Raw genomic sequence first — 21054 nt, 5'->3', positions numbered from 1 at the left:
GGCTAAAGGCGCTCGGCGGACGGACACATGCGATGGGAGCGATGTGGCAAAGCGGAGCGGCGTGAAACTGGGTCTGCGGACGGTTCTGGTTCTGGTTCTGGTTCAGATAGATTTTTCAGGCAGCTGCTGTGCCTTGCTGCTGCTTACCCGTTCGCTTTCGCTCTCCTCGCCGCCTCCTTTCATTCAGCCCCCCTCCTCGCTTCCTTCGGCTAGTCTCTTCGCCGCGTGCGGACCCGCGAGCTTCAAAACCCGAACAGGTGCACGCGGCGGTGGCGATGACTCCCTCCGTGAAGGCCTCCGACCCACCTGGAGTTCCTGAGGAGATTCTCCAGATTCGGGTTAGTGACCTCATTGTTCCTTCTGTCCTCCTCGCGCGCGTGCTCCCGCGTACCTCGTTAACGGGGCCGGGTAATGAGCCGCGCGGCGCCGCTGTTGGCTCGCGCACGCGCGTGGAAACCGTGCGCTTTGGGAGGTGAAGGAACGGCGCCCCGGAGGGCTCGCGCGCCCCTGTAGTCGTGATGCCAATCACGTGCGCTTCGCCATGGAGACGTTTGACAGGCGCGCGAGTCTTCTTCTGACCAAGAAGAGTCCCTTCTCCGCGCACGCGGCAGCCTGTCACGTGCATTTGTTACCCAGTACTAATCCAACACTTTATTTTTACTTTTAACAGCACCTTGTTAAATAAATCACTGGGCGGCCTTGGTGGTAGTGTGTGTTTTCAGTAGGTTTCTGAAATTCCTGAAGCGTCAAACATAAATTCTTCTGTCAGGTTGAACTTTTTCTCATCTGTCGGCCTTGAATAAATGAAATTTCAGAGTTAGGGGCACTTTCAGGGGGGGGTGGCCCCCATGGGGGTGATTATTCTGCCAGAGGCCCCCAGGTCCAGCCCGTTTCCTATTAGCTCGCCGGTGGAGGTGATCAATACTCCCTCAGTACATCAGCTTGAATTCTGTGCTGGTGGTGAGAAACTTTGAGCCGCGAGGCAGCCACACACCTGTGTGTTCGCGTGCGCGACCACGCCTCTTAATCCCCATCCACCTCACAGATCAGATTGTCTCCCCGGGAGCAGCACCTTCAGCCTCCAGAGATCGAAGAACCCGCGTGAGTTTGTGTTCGTTTCTAGAACAGTCTGTTAATCTTCTCACTGTGGTTTGCGCATGCGCCTGCGCGCGCGCTCAGGTTTACTTTAGCACGCTATCAGAGGTTTAACTTAATTTGTTTGAAGAAAAAAGATACATTAAATATCTGATAAAACTGCATTAATTTCCATTTTAATTTCCCTTAGCAAAAATTAGGACTTTTGAAGTTTATTTTATTGACTACACTCAAGCATACATAAACTATAGACCATGTACTGAAATAGGTACCTAAATACACCTTTAGATTAATTTGGAACATTTTAAATTGACAAAATGTGCTAAAAAAAAAGATAAACTTCAAGTATGCTGCCTAACCTTTAGCATAAACTACCTGTAGTACACTTAAATAGACTACTTTTGCCAAAAGTTCCCTTAAAAGTCAATTTGGACCCTCTACAATTATAATAATCTTGATGAAATTGTTTTTTATTTGTACTTTCTTCATTTCTAATTCCTAAATATTACTAAAATAAAAGTGGAAATCAAGTAAAGATGAATTTTCTATTCAAACTCAGCCAATCCAGTGCAGTCACAGCATTTTATTTTGAAGGCTCACATACATGTTTTCACTTTTAGAACTCTTTTGAGGGAAATTTTAAAACATTGTAGCCATAAACTCATCTGCTTTCTTCAAGACGTCCAGCAGAACCCCCCCTGTGGTGATTCTTTCATTAAAACCCATCATTTTTTCTTTAATTCTTTCTTTTTTTTTATTTTTTTTATTTTGAAACCTTAATCGTCAAACTTAGGCTACCTTTTAACACCAGGCTGACATCCGATCTCTGCTGGAAAACATTTTTTTCTTCAGCAGCATGCAGCCTTTAAAGTTCTGATAACATAACGGTGCAGAGATATCTGCTCCTCGTCGTGCTCCATCGCTGTAGGTGATGGATCAAATCTTTGAATGTTACCCGATTTTTCTCCTCATGTTTGTTCGTCGCTATTGAAATGTAAGAACTAAAAGCAGGGACAGCAGCTGTGTTTGCTGGAGCGCCTCAGCCTCATTAGCTCAATGACAGTTTCCTGCTGATTTTGAGTGAAGTTTATTCCCATCAAACTCTTTCGTTTGGGCTCTTCAGCTTTGATCTTTTTGTTCTTGCTGAAGATATTTGAAGGAAACCGACGTATGTTGTAAAATTTAGCCAACTCCAGTCACTCTGTAAAATTTTGGATGCATATTAATTTTATTTTGAAAGAGTTTATTTATGCAAGTGAATTTTGATTATTTCCTGCAGGCATTAATTGTAGTTGATTAGACAGTTTCATATTAATCTTTTTTTTATTTTGAGTTTCATAATGTGTGTGACAGTGCAGTGATTGCTCTGATTAACTGAAGGGTTACAGATTTCGCATCATTTCTTTCCTTTCTTGGACTGAGTCAGACAGGAGAAGAAAGGCTGCTGCAGGCTTGTTGGAAACTGTACGTTTGTTCAGCTCCTGGCATGAAAGAGCATTCTTCTTTGCTGTTTTTGTGTCTCTGGCGTGCAGCAGCCAGTCTGCGCTGCTCTTAACAACAGATGTCTGAGCTGAGAGATGTCTGCTTGGGGGTTTTGCACCTCCACAGCTTTCTGACACAGCGGTGAAACCTGCAAGGCTGCCGGAAAAGGCCGGAACGTCCTGGTAAACCCCAGGGATGAAAGCACGATTTTTAACAAGAGGGAGATTACTACGGGTTGTGACGTAGGTGTCAATCCAATTTAATTTACAAATCAAGATCAACAGTTCATAGATCAAACTATTAATATAAAGGTGTCTGAATGCAAGTCTTTTTACTGAGTGTATGAACATTAAATAATATGTATTTAAACACCATAATTTATTTATAACTTTATTTAGATAATTTAAACAGATAAAAACAAACTATTTTAAAAGAAATAAATGAGGTTTATCAGTTTAAAGTATTTCTGCCAACTTCCTGGTTAACTTCGGCAGAAAACAAAACATAAGCGTCACTGTAGCTCTGTATCATTTTACAACAAATCCTAAAAATGTTCTCCACAGTTTTTCCATCTAACTACAGGTCCAATAGAAGATAATAAATGAAGACATAGAAACATCCCAACACACTCATAGTCCTGTCATCTTAACTAACGGTTTATTTTATAAACTCATTATTTTCATTTTCAGTGGAAATACCAATAAACTCCCACACTCAAGAGGAAACATTTGCAACATGTGTTCCGGTACAACTTCTGCGTAATTCTAGCAGTCCTTGACACAGTAATTGATTATAGTGTTTTTGTAATATTCTTGAATTAATATTCATTATATTTTTATTCAAAGTGTCAACTAAATTGAAAGAAAATTAGTTTTATTTCTAAGAAAAAACTTTGAAAATGTATGTACTTCCGGTGACAGTTAATTGTTTAGTTTATGTACTTAAAATACTCTATTATTTTAAGTTGTTTTCCTACAGTACTTTAATATATATTTAAAAATCTGCAGTCTCTGTTGTTGCAAATATTCATACTTGAATCTTTGTGAACAGATCGCGACTGTCTGAGTATATTAGGGGTGTAACGATTCATTTTAACAACGATTCGATTCATATTACAATCTGAGGTTGCCGATACGATTTCTAGTCGATATTGGCTCATTTTGAAAAATCCGATTGACTAACCTAAAATCCATCCAAAACAACTTTAGCCAAAAATTCAACCAGTTGGACTCGGAGATAAATGCTGTTCTTGCGTAAAAAGGGAAATAAGCCTGCCATGTCTCAATCTAAACGGTGTGGATAAAATGGATATATTTAATTTTGAAACGATTTTAAAATGCTATAAGTTGATTCCATTTACAACTTGTCTCAAAGGGATTGATCTGGTTGATTCGTTGGAATATAAATCAATAAATCGATTAATCGTTACACCCCTAGAGTATTTTAATGCTTGTTCCAGCTCTAGAGATTATTGTTTGAGAAAATAATTCAGTTTGCTCTTTGGAAGGCTTTAATGCACCAGCTTCAGATTCTGTTTTTTGTTGCTTTGTCTTTCCTTGCGCTCTGTTCGTCTTCGGCCCGTTCTTTCTGCTTAAAACTTGGTTCCAAGGCTGCATTATGGTGGGCTGGACATTAAAAAGAGTCTCAGCCTTTGGTTTAAAGCTACCTTTCAGGCTTGTGTCACTGATCGACAGTTGGATCCGCATCTGTGTGTTTGTGCTTTCTTTACCTGCCGATTATCATGGATGCATAAGATGGCTTCTGTCTCCGAGTGGCTGAACGGGGCCTTCCTGCAGAATCGCATTGGAACGTGCGCAGCAACACACCCGAATTCTAAACTCGTAGTTCGATAAATCTGTTTGTCTTTTCTCCAGAAACAAATCTGACAAGAGCTTTGGCTTCGTTCTGCCTCCATCTGAGCAAACAAAGCAGATTTTTATTGAAAACGGCAGATCATATTCCCCAGAAACACTTATCCTCCTCCTCTATAGTCTTCGAGCTTGAGCCTCCTGATCTACTCCCCTTTTTTTCAGAGATCAATACTATCCAAGGCAGGCTTTGCATCCTACAGTGATAAGTCTAATGTTTGGATCCCTGTGTTTTCAGAGCAGGATGTGTTTTTGCAGGTTGGTGTGCGTGTAGTGGAATAAGCCTGCTTCATCACATGTGGGGGGAAATGAGGTTCAGATCCTTTTAGCCGCTCTCTCTCTCTTTCCCTCCTCTGAGCTGAACGAGGGGAGTGAGGCATCGATGAGACTTCTCAGCCTACAGATGGCTGCATTTCTGTCACTCTTAATCATTCTTCTGCCGCGATTGATGCACCACTTGATGATGCACATTTGTTGGAGCTCTAAATAAAAGTGGATGTTTGAAGAGCAGTGCAGGCTTTGAACGGTGTAGGACGGGCTATTCTTAGCTCCAGGGACAACAAGACCTCAGTTTTTTTTTTTTTTTTTTTTAAATATAGTAGAATCAAAAAGTCGTGGAGTTTTGGGGCGTTTGTGATAAAAGCAGATGACCTGTTTTTCTGCCTGCAGGCTGAATCCTCCACTTTCATCCTGACTGGAGACACAACAGCTCCTGTTTAGCCTCTTTCATGTGGTCGATGGTGTTTGGAGTGAAGTTGCACTGTGCAAACGTTTAGACTGACTGTTTGCATTAAAGCGTTTTTAGTGTTGGTGCGTGCATGCTCCCTCTGGGCCAAGTTATGCACATTCACTGAGTGTCATATCATAGCAGAGTCTCATGTCAAACTCTTGAAGGTTCAGAGTTTTATTGCAGCTCTGCAGCTGTCGACACATTGGTGCAGACTTTGGGTTGCTATGAAACTGCTCCAGCGAATACCAAAATGATACAAATTCTGTAATTCGATTTAGTAATGGTAAATGGTACATACTTATATAACACTTCACTGCCTTCTTAGAAGACGTAAAGCACTTTATCCTCACTGTCCCATGCACCCAGGAGCAATGTGGGGTTCAGTGTCTTACCTAAGGACACTTCAACAAATAGGCGGAAACTCAACCAGTGATCTTCCGACCAGAGGTCGACCTCTCTGCATCTGCACCACAGCTGACTTAGTTAGTTTGCAATGTCAATTGACAAAAAGTCCCTCTCCAAAAAGGAAAATTTCAGTAATTTCCTAGAACATAATTTCTGCAGAGCGGCAGTACTTAATTAGAAATTAGCATCTTAGTTGTGGGTTGGACCGTTAACGTGAAGCAACCCTGTCCCTCCTTCCTGTTCCTCATTGCTGAGAGCTCTCTGTTTGCATGCTCTCCTGTTAACTTCTGGCCCCTCATACCTCCAACCTAACATTACCGGTGCAACAATAGTGCTCGGACATGGAAAATTAAGATGTACATGGATCTAGTCATCTACAGGTGGATGCATCAGAATGGAGCCAAGCAGGGAGCCTGTAGTTAATCTAGTGTGTTTTCTTTGTCAAATAAACATTTATATTTTTAGACCTGCTCCTGTTTCACTATGATCTGAAGAAAGAAATGCTAAAACATGAGCTCAATTTTGACTATATGTCTCCCGTTATCAGAAAAATAGCACAAGAACATGCTAAAACACCTAAAATAGAGTTTTTTTATTGGAATGAGTCTTAACCCATGTGGAAATTTATGGGGTCCAGATGACCCCAAGCCTTACAATGACGTGTTATTCATCCCATGACAAATGTGGACGAAGGTGGACAGGATTTCATGTCTTCTACGGACAGCAGTGAAAATAAAAAAAATCATAAAAAAAAAAAAAAAAATACAGCGCGCTTTCTTATGGGGTCCAGATGACCCCACTCCCAACGTCAACACGCATAGGATAGCACAAGGGTTATACTTGCATCTTTAGGGGTAAGCAGCTTACCATATGGCAAAAAACCTGTAATTTCAATGGGATCAATTCATAATAAATTGTTTAACAAAACACCAAGTGCACAATAGCAATACATTAATGGTAATGATCTTTAATCTGTACAAGTCACATGATATAAACTTGACTAGACTTCAGTTTAAGGAAATAACCTGACAATTAAAGTTGTACAATAATGTTGCTATATGGTTGAAACATTTTTTGTGTATTAGGGGCAGTAGTTTTGCATTTATATCAATTTAAGATGTGGGAAGTAGCTTTTAGCCTTGTACAGCACTGCAACTGTTTGCAAAGCTTTACGTTTTCCCACCAGAGTCGTTTTCTGGCAACGACCTGGCAGCCCCGGTGAGCTGACACAGCTCTGTGGGATGCATCCCTTTAGTCCTCACTAGGCTTTATTATTTTTTTTCACCTCAGTTACAAAAGTGCCCCATTAGTGCTTTCCACAAAATAGGATAAAACAGTAACTGCTGTGTTTCATCAAAAGGTCTGTCCCTACTACATGCAGTTTTTTTTCTTAGAACAACCACAAGGGGCTTGAATGGAGTTTACCTTTTAAAGGGATACATTTTCAGATAACTCACCAGATCTCTGAGCAATCGTAGATATTGAAACAGAAGCTTCCACTATGTATGTGTGGGGGACCATTGCCTTACTAACCCAGTGAAGAAATTTAATTGTGGGAACATTTAAATGTCTCAAAGACTTAAGGTAATTCATGTGGGTTTAGGGTGAAATGTGCACGAGGATGCTTTACATAGAAAGGAATTTCTCCCAGAGATACTAACACCAACCTAGGCATGACAGTACTGATTTGGGAGGGAAGGAAACAGGATGGCAGTGCAGTAATTAGTTCTGGGGCATTAACTGTGGTGTCAGTGGCTGGTTTTATTAGCAGGCCTGTTTTGGCTGGTTAGCCTTTGGACCTGGAGCCAAACGGTTGCCGAGTCAACCATAGATGAATTCCAGCTCCATGCCAGAACCCTTTAATGCTGCGACAAGGCCTCGCTGCTATTTGCCCTTTCTTGCCAGGACAACCGCACAATGTGAAATACCCAGAAAAGACTGTTGCTACAACAAATATGTTGTCGTTTTTCTGCTGGACGTCTGGCTTTCCGATTCATTGAGTCTATGGCCCTGCATTGGAAAGTGGCTCGGTTTGTTTGCTCAAAGGCGTCTCATTCCGTTTTTGAATGTAAATGCATAGTGTGGAGCATTTCTGTATCATTAAAACGTCTTTGTCAATTAGTTTCTTAAGGAAAATCCTGGTGAGCTTCATTTTCTGCTGCAGCCACAAGACAGAAATGCTAAACAGATGCTAAAAGCAAATCTTTGCTCGGAAACTGTCGCTTCACGGTGCTTTTCTGAGTCGTTTGAAGTCGTAGAGATGGAGCTACATGTGGAGGCGTGTTGCTCGGTCGTCTGTGAAGGAATTTAGCCTCCCCACAAAACAGACGAAGAGCATCGGGGCATGCTAGTGAAGTTACCATGGTGACCAGCCCCTTTGCTGAATGGGGTGGTGTTTGTGTGTCTTTGGGGTTAGGAAGGGTTGTCCTTTGACAAAAAAAATGTGACCATTCAGGTGCACGACCTGTTGCTCAAAGATTTCTTTGATGGGGAGACCCGTTTGACATGTTAACATCCAGAAAGTTAAACAATGAGGACAAATCTTATTGGACAGCTGCTGGAGCAGCTTTTGAATCGTCAGTTGAGTCAAAGGAGTGGAATAAACTCCAGAGGAACAATGCAGAATTTATGTGGCCCCTTGATTTACTTGAAGTTGTAGTGAAGCATAAATAAACTTCTAGTTCTGTTAAGCAAATGAAAATGTGATAAAGGATGTGCATGAATATCAATGTGCTGTTGGTAGAGAGAAAAAGTAGCAGCAATGAGACAATGGCAGGTTACTGTCCTTTAGGGTTTATGACTCACAAATCTCAGAGCACTAAGCTAAAAGAACCACTCCAATGGAAAGTTCATAGGAAGTCTTTTTTTTATTTTTTTTTATTTGTATTGTAAACAACGCATTTACTCATCAGTTATCTGTCTTGTCCAGCATTTGGGCCACAGAAGCAGCAATATCTTCTGTCTTCCTGTAGGGCATCACTGTCCCGCCTTTGCTGCGAGGCCTCCTCCAGATAATACATGGTCATAACGGCTCACTAAGAAGGTGTCTGCGTGGCACTCTTGCCAGATGTCCAAACCACCTCTACAGGTGTCTCCTTGTGTTGGAGCAGCAGTTCTACTTTAAATTAAATCATGGATGGCTGAGCTTTGTTTGAAGACCGCAGCCAACCCTAAAAGGTAGCACATTCTCATAGCTTGCACTCGTGATCTTAACTATTTGTTGAGGTATTGGATCAGAAGAAGACATCCACACAGCTATTTTAATGTTGCGTGTGGTGTTAAGCTGACCTTGGCAAACAGCTTTGCCCCCTCCGCCCTCATACCAGGCCATCAGCTTTTAAAGTCTTTGGTCGGAGGCAAATACAACAGGTGGAGGAAATGAGAGCTAAGAGAAGCTGACATGTTAAATGTAACAGTCAAACACCAGACGGCCAACTTTCCACCCAGGACACGCCACGTGTGTGAGATTTGTCAATAGGTGACATTGTTTCCTCTGTGGGTTCAAACCCATTTTGAGACCCACACTTGCAGCAGCTGCAGTGTACACACACACATATGGCACATAGCTCCATAGTTTGACACAAAGTGGTGTGAACGAGTCAGCAGGTTCTGTAAACAGCAACGCATTCCAACAACTAGAGGCAGAAAACTCCAAACCGCAGACCAAGTTGTTTCTAATTCAGGCACTTGATGTAACTTAAAGTGTTTACCTTTCACTTTAAATGGTCTATATTGTTCAAAATCCTTTTTTTTTTTTTAGCTTTTAAGTGTATTATAATATTATTTCCTCATGAAAAATAACCCCAAAGCGGTATTTTGCTCAGTTTTAGCATCTCTGGGCCCTGCACTCTTGGCACCAGCCCCTCCCAATGAACAAAAACAAGCGGGTCCTTACAATGTGACATAGACAAGTGGGAAACAGCCCCTTCCAGGAAGAGTTTGCGTTGCCAGCACCCCCCCAGGCTAACCCACACACTCACTTTTTCTGTGAAGCTAGCAGTGATCAGCAAAACACTTTCATTTTCGAAGCACAATATCTACCTCGATCTTTGCAAAAGTTCCGATGCTGTCTGTTTGCAGAGACACCGCAGAGGCCGGCTATAGATTGATGTCATGAATTGGGCAGCACCCACAAGGAGCAAAAGGAGGAGCATCAGAGATCGAGTCGTTTTGGTTTCGAGTAGGAAAAGAGCTCATGAAAATAGGTTGTTTAACTCATTTAAAAAAAATGTTCTTTAGTGTGCCAACAGTAATATATTATCATATAGTTTACTCTGAAAGACCTAAGAATAGTTTTTCCCTTTAAGGACATTATACTGAATAGAATCTGATTCAAAATAACAATATCAAAGCACAAAGTCTTGTTTTTTTACAACTATCTCAATCAATCCAAAAAGCACATCGGCTGGGTTTGGTGCCATTTAGAGATTAAAAAAAAAAAAAAAAATTAGCATCACAGTCGTTGCCTTTTTTGACCAGCTGTCTTCAAATGTCTTTGGAATGTCAAAGGATCACACCCAAAGTTTTATCATATTTTCAGTCTTGAATATAAAAAAAACATCAAAATTTACACCATTGTACATTAACCTTAGATATTAAATGGTTGAAGCTACATTATTTTTATTTTTGTTGTAAGTACTCCGAATGTGTGTTTCCTCCACTTACTATCTATGTAAAGTCAGCATGAAGGAGGAAGTAGAAGAAAACAGGAAAACGTATCTTATTTGCTGCTAAAGAAAGTTGGCAGTAACTAATAGTAGCATCTGCCCACTCAGTTTGCTTATTGTAAGTTTTTTACAATTTTATTTATAAGTTTGTTCCTCTCCCAATTATCCCGCAGATCTGATCAGATTTTCAAATTTAGTTTTTATTTCAAAACCAGAGAAAAGCATGTTAGCAACTCATACTATCTTACAGGCAAAACGGTAGGGAGACTAAGTGAGGAAGTTGGATGAAAAGAATATTATCCTATTTAACAGTATGTTGTCATGTAATCCATCACCAGTTTTTAGACATTTTTACTTGTCCAGATCTGTTTTTATATTGTCAACCGTGAGGTTTCTAACATTTTCATTTCCATCAAAAAAACAGTTTATCAGGTGCAAAAAAAAACCCAAAAAACTATATTATTAAAATAATGACTTATTTTATACGGAAGCAAAGACCGATTAAAGAAACCTTCATTGAGTTGTGGAACTTGTGTTGTGGGAAATAAACACTTGGGGAGATGTGTCACGAGGCAAGAATACTCATCATACTATTTGTGGATTCATTTAATGGATCAGGATGTTAAGAATCACCCAGTTATTCACTCACCCATTTATCCCTTTTTATTCATCCACCCACCATGCCACCCACTTACTCATTCATCAAACCACTTATTTCCCCTCTACCAATTCATCCGTCAATCTATCTTTTGTGATGGGCAGTCTTTCAGAGAGCAGCAGTATGCTGCGCTGTGATGATTCACGTCCTGTGAGTGTGTGGAGGTCAGGAAGGTATAGTTTTGGGGGGGGATTAATGTAGGGGTGCGACAAGTTGATTAATAGGAGTGGAGACTAGAAGAAGAGAAACTAGGTTAATATGAGGAGAGGGATTCAGTGCGGTGACTTCAGGCAACAAGTCGAAGGAGAACAGGTGAAGTAGAGGTGGAAAAATACTACTGTTCTTCACCGTCCTCTAAATGCCCAGCAGGACCTACATTTAGACCTCCTGATTGGTTGGTGACAAGTATTGTTATTGCTTAAAAGAGCTGTTGGATTCATGATTTCAGTGCCTGTCAAAGCACTCCCACTTGTTAAAATTATAAAGGCAATAAAAAACCTCAAGAGAAACGAGGCAATCAGAGGGCTCCAATAAAATGGCTCTTAATGTTTTGTTTAAACTTGTGTCCCTTAAATACATCCACATTTTACTTGCATGAGTGTCATATTTGTATGTTCCAAGGTTAAGGCATCATCTTTGTTTTTAGGTGCATAGCTTTAAGCTAAAATAGAATAGCAGGTGTTTCATGTTGAATAGAGAAAAACCAGCAACCAGCACTTTTGTCTTTGAATATGGATTCATTGCATTTCCTGACTCACCAAGCATAAGAATGATGCTTATTATCTTTATTTCACTGCTTTTTCCCAATGATAATTTATTCCGTGTGAGTTTTGGACAAATTTGTTAATAAAACCTCATCCATTACAGCTCAGTCATTTGGTTGGAAGTGTTGGGCCTTAGTCACATGAACCCATGAGGATTGACCCTTAAAGGTGCTGCGGGTTTTGGGGTTTTCTGGACCTGTAGAGGGTCATAGAGAAGAGGGAGTGCAGGTGTGTCTTGTAGCTCCCTTGAGGCTCATAGGGCCATCTCTTCAACTCTTGTGCTATCATAGGTATGTTGATGTTGGGAGTGGGGTCATCTGGACACCACTAGACAACTTTTTTTTTCAATAATTTTTGATTTTCACTGGTGTCCGTAGCAGACATGAAATCATCCACAATTGGATGGATCACACATCAATGTAAGGCTTGGGTCATCTTTATTTAAGGACGTCATGAAAATGTAACGTATGATTGTTGTGTGTGTGCTCTAAGAGTATCGTGAAGTATTAATAAGGATAGTGTAAGCCAAACCCACTATGATGTTCAAGTAATCTGGTCATACGGTGCCCTTTTGCCACCCTCTTGTCCTTGGTAGGATGTGTGTACTAGTTCCTTTCTGATCTCGTGCAAATGTTGCATGCATAGGATTTGCGGGTGATACGTGGACCTTGGATGCCTGTAAGATACCCACACAAACTACGCTATTATTGGCTAATTTTCTCATTACTACCAGTCAGGTTATGCATAATGGGCCACACTTATCACCTGAACAGAAATAACGGGCTCCTTGTGCAGGATTAAGGGGGTTTTAAAAATGAAAATCTGGACAATGTGCCTGCGTCTCACCTACTTAACCCTTACTTAACCTTGTGTGCTGCGTAAGTTTTCACTAACACCTTTCACCGACAGTAGAAGAAAAAAATGTGTATGAATATCTTAAATTTCTGTGCTCTCCGACAGGTCTACGAACTTGATAACTTGTGGTGATCACCTGTGTGCCCCATTCAGATTTGCCATTTTTTTGCCTGCAGTCAGCCCGTATCGACTTGTAAGGCAGATGTGACTAAGGTATTAGCTTTTTCTGTTGGCATTGCAGTTTGATAAATGTGTTAAATGCTTCAGTTCCCCTTAAATCCTATATAACACTGGTACATAAACACTTTTTCTTTCAATATAAAAACTGATGTTGAGTTAATGGTTGTCAGAATAGCTGGTCCACCTCCACTATCCATATAAAGAAGACACAGCCAAGGTAAACAACTGGAGTGCTTTCAACAGGTTACAATTTATTTTAATGAAACATGGCTGTGAAAATGTCTTGGCTTCACAAATGTCCAGCATTTATTGTTGTTGATTCATAAATATATTGTTGGGGGTCCAAACTAATCTTAGTATTCAAGCTGTCTTCAGCACAAATCAAGACAATGGGCATGATTCTACAAAGGAGTTTATGGCATTGAAACACCAAAGACCAAATAAATTCTTCGACAATGATTGTCGGTTTGTGCAGGAAAACATTAACCTCCGTTGGCATGAGTGTCTCTCCGTGAAACCTTTAGCGGTTTATTTTGATTGTCCCAGAAACAATTACAGATAATGATCGGTACACAAAGGAGAAGACATAAAAATTCATGGCTTGTGTAGGGCCTCCATAAAGAAAAGCCTTATCGTGTAGTTGTTAGCCCAAATCCCAGCAGAAGATATTCCATAACTCTAGATATCTGAAACGTAAACATGAATATATCAAGAGGGATATAAAAAAAGTAATAGTCCCTGAGATACACATAGAAATAGTCTGTTTATTGAAATTACCCTTGGAGTGGATGTACCAGCGGAGGGATAGCCAGTTTTAAGTCGCTACGGCTCCTGCTTAAAAAAAAAAGCAGGCTTTAAATGCCCCAACAATATGAGCATTATGGAGCCAGAGGGGTAGGGAAGCAATTCAGATTCATCCTAAGTGTGGTTAGGTTTTGAAAAGTGACCAAAGGTGCTTGATTTCTCTAAAGATATTTGCAAAATACCCCAAATCTGTGCTCCGATACACAAACCGACAGGTTCATTGTTACAGAAAGGTGAAGTGTATTTACCTGAGAGACTCTGGGAGGACGTGGGGGAGTCATTGGGATGAGGGGGGCTATCACCGTGCAGCAGGGATGTCTGCTGTAGCCCCTTGAGACAGGGTTCAGATTTGTTTGTGTGTTCAGACGATCTGTTTGTGTGTCGGTCTGATGTTCCGCTTGCTGGTTTACAAGATGCTAAATGCCGCTGTTTTTCCTGGGCTTGCAGGAAGTCTCCTGACACTCTGAATGTCTTAGCCTCCCCCTCATCCGCCGCTGCAGATTAGCCAAACACTAATCGGCTGCCTTCATTCGAAAGGGCTATATCTCTTTTTTTCCCTCTCTTGTCTCTTTGCTAATGTCCCTCATTTTGTCATGTTCTGTCACTTTTCATCTTGTTTTTACAGATAACCAGGTTTTGATTCATACAAAAAAAAAAAAAAAACATTTGCTCTTGGACTCTTTTCAGTACGAAGTTTGTCTCAAAAGTGGCCACTATGGTACTGCTTCTTTTAGAAAAGGGCATGCAAGATTTTGAAAAGAAATAGACTTAATCACATCACAACTCAAAAACGTTGACGTCCCTACATGTTTGTAGAACTAGACCAGATTTAGAAGAGTTATTGTGCATCTATAGATAAGAAAAAAAAAACTGTTTCTTTCTTTTGGTTGTTTACTCTCCTTCCCCCACTTACACAAACACGTTTTTTTTTTCTTGGCCAACAGCAGAGCATCATAGCCTTGACACATCCTTTTGTTGCTCTTGAATCAAACCACCTCATGAGTCAGCAGAAATAAGTCTCTTTCAGTGGGTCGATTTTCCTTGAAGAGGCTTTTTATGCACTTCACACAGAAAAGAGCAGAGCATGAAGTTGAACCTGGGAGCAAAGTAGGAACAGAAAAAAATGAGGTGAATTTCTGCTCTTCCAGTTGTCAAGCAAACCTGTATTCAAGTGCTTTCACGCTGTCCCCCTTTTGCTCAAAGTGTTCACAGCCACCTGCTCCTTTCTGAACAAACAGGCTTTATGTTTTTTTTTTTCTGATTGCAGCATCTTAGCATGCGATAATATCAGTATAAACTTTAATTTTCACTTGATGTTCAGCAGACATAAAAAAGCAAAATCCAAACAACCATCCTTTTTTATTCCCGGTGTGCAGTTGTCAATGACAAAACATCAATAGGAACCAAGTAAGAAAATGGAGTGCTGGATAAAGTTTACAGAGGAGTAAAATGGTTTAACTTTGATATTGATCTGAATGGTGAACATTTCAGATTCCTTGGTGGATTAGAACTGGCAAGAGGGACGATGTACAAGGAAGGTTTTTGTTGGCTGAAAGCAGACGATTTGCTTGAGTCACAGGGTCACACATTTTATTTTGCTTTATTTATCTGTCCCATAGCCACATGTGATATGTGATACAATACATTATACTTGATCTGTGAAAGGGTAGAACCACAATTAAGAGACAAATTGTGAAAAGAGATGTAACTCCTGCTGATTTAAAGCAGAGTTTTCCAACTCCAGGCCTTGAGGGGCAGCCTTCTGCTGCTTTTTCCAGAAACCCTTCTTTATCTGCTGTTGATTACATCATGCCATCATGAGTTCAACATGGCTGTGCACAAAGCAAGGTCCATAAAGCACAGAGTCCTGACCTGAACTTAATAGAACATCTTTGAGATGATTTAGAGCGGAGACTAAGGGCCAGGCCTTCTCCACCAACATCAGTGTGTGACCAGACCAATGCACTTTTGGAAGAACGGTCCAAAATTCCTATAAACGCACTACTCAATCTTGTGGACAGCTTTCCCAGAAGAGTCGATGCTGTAATAGCTGCAAAAGGTGGACCCCCATCATATTGAACTCTATGGGTTAGTTATCAATGGGTGGAGTGCTCCTCCCTCAGGTGGAGGAGTTTAAACATCTTGGGGTCTTGTCCTCAAGTGAGGAAAGGTCGGAGCAAGATATCGACAGGCGGATTGGAGCGTTATGGGGTCACTGCACTGGTCTCTTGTGGTGAAGAGAGAGCTGAACCAGAAAGCAAAGCTCTCAATTTACCAGTCGATCTTTGTTCAAGTACTCACCTATGGTCATGAGCTCTGGGTCGGGACCTAAAGAACGAGATCCCGACTACAACCAGCTCAAATGAGCTTCTGCTGGGAGGTGGCTGGGTGCTCCCTTAGAGATAAGTTGAGAAGCTTGGTCACCCGGAGAAAGCTCAGAGTAGAATCGCTTCTCCCCCATATTGTGCAGAGCCACTTGAGGTGGCTCAGGCATCTGGATCTGGTCCGGACTTGACGCCCACCTGGAGAGGTGTTCCAGGCATGTCCCACTGGGCAGAGGCCCTGATAAAGACCCAGGACACACTGTAGAGACTTATGTCTTTCGGCTGGCCTGGGAATGCCTTTGGGTCCCCACAGAGGAGCTGGAGGAAGTGGCCGAGGAGAGGAAAGTCTGGGCATCTTTTCTTAGACTGCTGACCCTCTGACCCGGTCACGGATGATTGGAAGAAGGTGGAGTGGTTAGGAATGGGATGGGACTTCATTTCATATGTGAGTCAAGGCGGGTGAGCGGATACTTTTGGTAATATAGTGTATGTTTGATGCCTTCATGGTCCTCATAGATGTTCAAACAGACTACTAGCAAACCATTCTGACAAGACGAAGATAAATACAGAGAAATGTCTTTTTTTTTATCTCAGTACAGTTTGTTATTGCCAAGATACTGCTGATGTTGTCGTTCATCTCTACTAAAAATCATTGTACGCATTTATTTTCCAAATGTGCCTTTAAAGATTGTCGTCATGCTGTTGACAATGTGGATTAAAAAGACATTCATTAGGATAAACCAACAAGATAATGTGGCTTCTGTGCACGGATGTATGACTCACTGGGCTGAATGATCAAAGGAAGCTGTGTATTTATGTGTGTGTATGTTTGTGTGTGTGTTCACTGACCGTTTGCTTTTCGGCTGCTTGTGTATTTATAACTCTCAGCTGCAGGCCAGATAGGACAGACTCAGAGATGAGAATTGATGACCTGTATCACCGGGGAGGATGGAAGGAGATGCCTATCACTGTGCACACACAGACACACACATGAACACACACTCACACATACACAATGCTCATTTCCCAAAGCAGAAACGGGTAAAAACTCTTCTCACCTACATTCATTACCTGTGTGCACCATAGCTTGTTGGGGTATCCAGGTCACTGCAGTGTGTGCGTTATCAGAACTGTAGCTGCACACAGCTGGCCCACATGGAGCCTCTTTATCTTAACAGAGGTGTATTTGCGGTTTGGAAGTAAATTAGAATTCCCAAATTCAGCTGAGATACTCAGCAGTTGCATTTTGTGATCGCCAGCAGTGCTGCTGCAGAGAATTATGCAGCATCATCCCACCCCTACAAGCGCCTGGAGAACTAAAGCTTGTGGGAAAGAATTGGTTGAGTTTTGCGTAGTTAGAAGGGACTATAACCAAAACCATTGCCCGACTTACACAACAGCTGCATGGTTTCATAATAAAGCAGACGAAACACAGAACCTGATCTGGAGTCAAAGAGTCGGATCTAAAAAGAGACGCTGGTTTGTAAACTCCCACTCTGACACCAACCCTCGTAAAATGACTCACTCTGGAGAAATAAAGCGCTCAGCTTACTCATCTGTCCAAAATAGCTGCCCGAGTCTGTTCGTATGAAGGGAGAAGGTCGCCTAGGTTGTCCAAATTCATGGAGGGATTCTTAAACTCCTAAAGGTTTTGGTTGCTTTGACCCGCCGTGGCGTTGGAGTCTAAAATTAGCTGCTGGGTTATTTACTGCAGAGGGAAAGTTCAGGCTTCAGATCTGTCTGCACGACAATCTCAACACTTCCACTGAGTGTGTGCGTATGCGTGTGTGTCTTGTGTTACGCAGCTGTCATTTCTAGTCACAGCAGTAACCAGAGCCAGCTGTCTCCCACATGCATCCAAAATCGCGTCAGCAGCTGCTGCCGTCTGTCAGAGCGGCCTGGTGGTCCCTGCAGGACTCTCAGACCTCAACCCCCCACGCTTGGGACCTTCGCTGTGTCCGTCTTCAAAGATGTTTTTTTTTTTTTTTTTTACATTTCCTAAATGCATAAAAGTAACACAAACTGTATTTTTAACCAATGTGACATCTCAGTTCATCTAGGGTTCAAATCTTTTTACTAAAGTGACTTAAGATGCCAAACAGGATACTGTAAAAATTAAATGGAAAGTACAATTCATTGCAATGGATAAATGTGGGGTGAGTTGCCTAAAGGCTTTCTGACACATGGACTGTCAAAGTTGGAACTAAACTTGTGATCTTCAGTGTTTACATTTTTTCAACTACTGTAGCTTTTCAACATTTTACGCTATTGGCGTGATTGCAGCGGGTTCTGGTGCAAAGAAAACCATCCTTGCGCTAATAATGGTAAAAAGTAACACTTTAGGTTCATAAAGTGTTGCATAACCACCCAAAGAGGTTAAGAAAAGCCTCTTTTCTTTACATCAGAATTGGCTGATTAACGCTGATTGCAAAATCAGTTTAAGATTATTTGTAATTTAGGTGTCACAGGGAACAGCTCAGTTATTAAAGTCCCACTCCAACCACAGTTTTTTCTTTTGTTAAATCGTTCCCAGTAATCTTTTCACCATGTGACGTTTTTAGCCAAAATCAAAATCTCTCCAGCGCCATCCTCAGGGGTTGGTGTGCATCACATGTGCATGTATTAGCTTAGTGTCATTCGTCCTGTGGGGTTCTCATAAATGGTGACGCTCACAGGAAATTGAGTGTCAGCAGTCCAGTGGGGCTGAAGTGTAATCCCTTCCACACCTCTACTTTCAGACAAGACGCTCCTTCGTCTCCACCCGTGGTTGCGACTCTGTGTGGCTGTTAATTCATTTCATGTGTCTTCTCTACAGCAGTTTGCTCTCCTCTAATGAGCCTGCAGAGACGCTCAGAGCATCACACGAAACTTCACCCTTACAAGCTCCCTGTGTTTTCTGTGCTTCGTCGTCTCATCAAAGCGGACGCATGTTAGACTGCAGAAGAGAAACCCAAACGGCTTTCATTCCCTTTTTGTCTTTTGGTTCTGCTTTAAATTAATCCCCTGTTTTTTAAGGAAGCCCACCGGGGGGTAGGGGGTTGTCACAGAAGCAGCGAACATGGAGCAGAACAATATTTTGGAGCTGCGGGACGCGGGTGTGTCTCTTTTATCTCGGTGAAGGTCACATTTTGGTTGGAGTGTGTCCCCGACGCCAGTGTCGGAACAACAAAGCGGCGGATATTTGCAATGTTTGGGTGTCACGCTGGCTGGGTGGCTCAGGATCTTGTTTTCTGCAGAAGGATTATTGCACAGATAAGGATCTTGTTTATAATGATAATAAATGTGTCTCAGGCTGACGTTCATGTAAGCGGCATACAAATCCTCTTCTCTGTGTCAGTGGTGAGCTCTTGAAATGCTGCCTCGCTTGCTGCACACGGCCGTTGGAAAATCCTGATACTGCTCGTGCATCTTAAGCTACATTTAAAAACATGGTAAACGCGCATTCTTGAACATGCATTAGCCAGTGGTGTTCACATTGGGCGAGCAGGGTGTTCTTCTTTTTTTTTTTTCTAAGGTTGACTAGCTCATGTCTGCCACCTACAGTTGGAAGAGGCTTAGTGCAAAATGTCTAAGCGATTCAAATCTCGCAACTCTTGCTCCAAGCTTTTTTGTTTACAGTTCTATTCTGATATATAAAAGACTTGCTGTCATAAAATTCCATTTGGGCACATACCACAATGATTCATTCTCCTCCATAAGTAATTTTCAAATGGTTGACATTTTCATGAATTACAAGGAACACCATCCACACTTCACTACTAATTCTTAGCCCTTGATTGGTCAATGTTTGACTTGATTTGACTCCAGGACTCTACGGCAGTACGAATGTATGTAGCTATGGATAAACGGGAAAATTTTGAACGAGGAAGCCCAAAACGCACCTTTATGTGCATTTTAAGGATGTTTAAGATATTAGATACCTATCGAAAAATCGTTTGAGCAACTGCAATATCGTTTGAAATCAAAAATATGAATAAAATTATGTTGGTTAAAAGTTATAAAATTAATCAAGACGTACATAATCCATTTCTGGCAAACTTCAGTTTCTATTTCTGCTTTTTTTGTTATACCATTTTTGTCTTTTTATGTACATGTGATGCCAACAAAAAGACATACAATGATAAGCTTTCTTCTTCCAAGTCAATACCTGAATAAATGTCTCTGTCAAATGCCATGCATTATTATTTAAAGCTTTAAATGCCTTATAAATAAGAAATATTTAGATTTTTTTTTTTAAAGAATCTAACTGTATCATATTTCCAAAAAAGTTAGTTGAATCCTTTATGCATCAATTCGTGGAGCATGTATTGAGATGCGTATCGAATCGTGTGAGAAGGAAAGATACACACCTCTAGTGCATTTACAAAGACTTTTCATTGAAAGTAGCTGCTTGAACGCTCGTTGCTGAGAGCGGTGTGAACGTAGCTTCACAGTGACTTCCATCTTGAACAAATTTCCAAGAATGCTTGGAAATTCCACACGAGCCCATAAATTCCTCATACTCCTGGATCAGATGTCTCGTGCATATTCATTGACATCTGTGCCTCAAACCCTCTGGCACGGATGGACATCTGCACATCCCTGGGTGATGAGGCGGCCTGATGTGTGCTTTTAGTTTCAGGACGGATCATATTCACATCCAAATCTCCCGGAGCGGAGCGCGGGCTGATGTTCGGTGTCTGCCTATGAACTTGTGTTTTGCGAGGCAGGTTCACATCTGCTTCCAGATGTGTGTCACACCCGGGCCTTGAGACAGCGCTCCATCAAAGCTGAAGTGACAGAGGAGTGGCGGGAGTCTCCCAGCAGGGGCTGTTTTCCCCTTCAGTCGGGGTTCTGGTTCTTGCTTCTTGTTTTCTCAGATTTCTGCAATTTGTTCCCGTTTCCGTAGCTCGTTTCTGCCCCCTCACTGCACATGCTGTTCAGTGTTTTTCGTCATTTGAAACTTCATGGGATCAACTAAAGGACAGTTTTTATAACTTCAAAGTTCCAGAAAAACAAATTAAATAATGTCAATCACACATCAAAATCATTTACATTTCCCCCCTCTTTATAATGGAAAATAGCTATAAACTTTGTTTTAAATATTTACTGCCCAATAAAATATAATTTTCAGTTTCTAACAAGTCTTAAAAAAGCAAAAAAAATATTTAAGAGTGAATAATTTCCTTTTTAACTAACTGTTTTTAGCACACAATTGTGTGATGAAATCTCACCTACAAACT

General features: G+C 41.3%; 1 protein-coding gene across 3 annotated transcripts in view; it reads left to right on the top strand.

Annotated features, from left to right (window-relative positions):
- dag1 (dystroglycan 1) overlaps window positions 1-21054 on the top strand; it is a 56640-nt gene that overhangs the window by 1290 nt on the left and 34296 nt on the right. The window contains exon 1 of one of the 3 annotated variants that reach the window (XM_024269985.2): window positions 7-338. The exons of 1 other annotated variant lie outside the window; for it this stretch is intronic. The gene's annotated coding sequence lies outside the window, so the exon portion shown is untranslated. Of the gene's footprint in view, window positions 1-6; window positions 339-503; window positions 1102-21054 lie in introns of those variants that run through there. One more of the 3 variants, XM_036211889.1, reaches the window with a different exon arrangement.

Source organism: Oryzias melastigma, linkage group LG5 (assembly GCF_002922805.2).
Source record: "Oryzias melastigma strain HK-1 linkage group LG5, ASM292280v2, whole genome shotgun sequence".
Classification (NCBI taxonomy): domain Eukaryota; kingdom Metazoa; phylum Chordata; class Actinopteri; order Beloniformes; family Adrianichthyidae; genus Oryzias; species Oryzias melastigma.
Note: the sequence above shows the minus strand (reverse complement) of the source record. Positions and strands in the feature narration are given on the sequence as shown.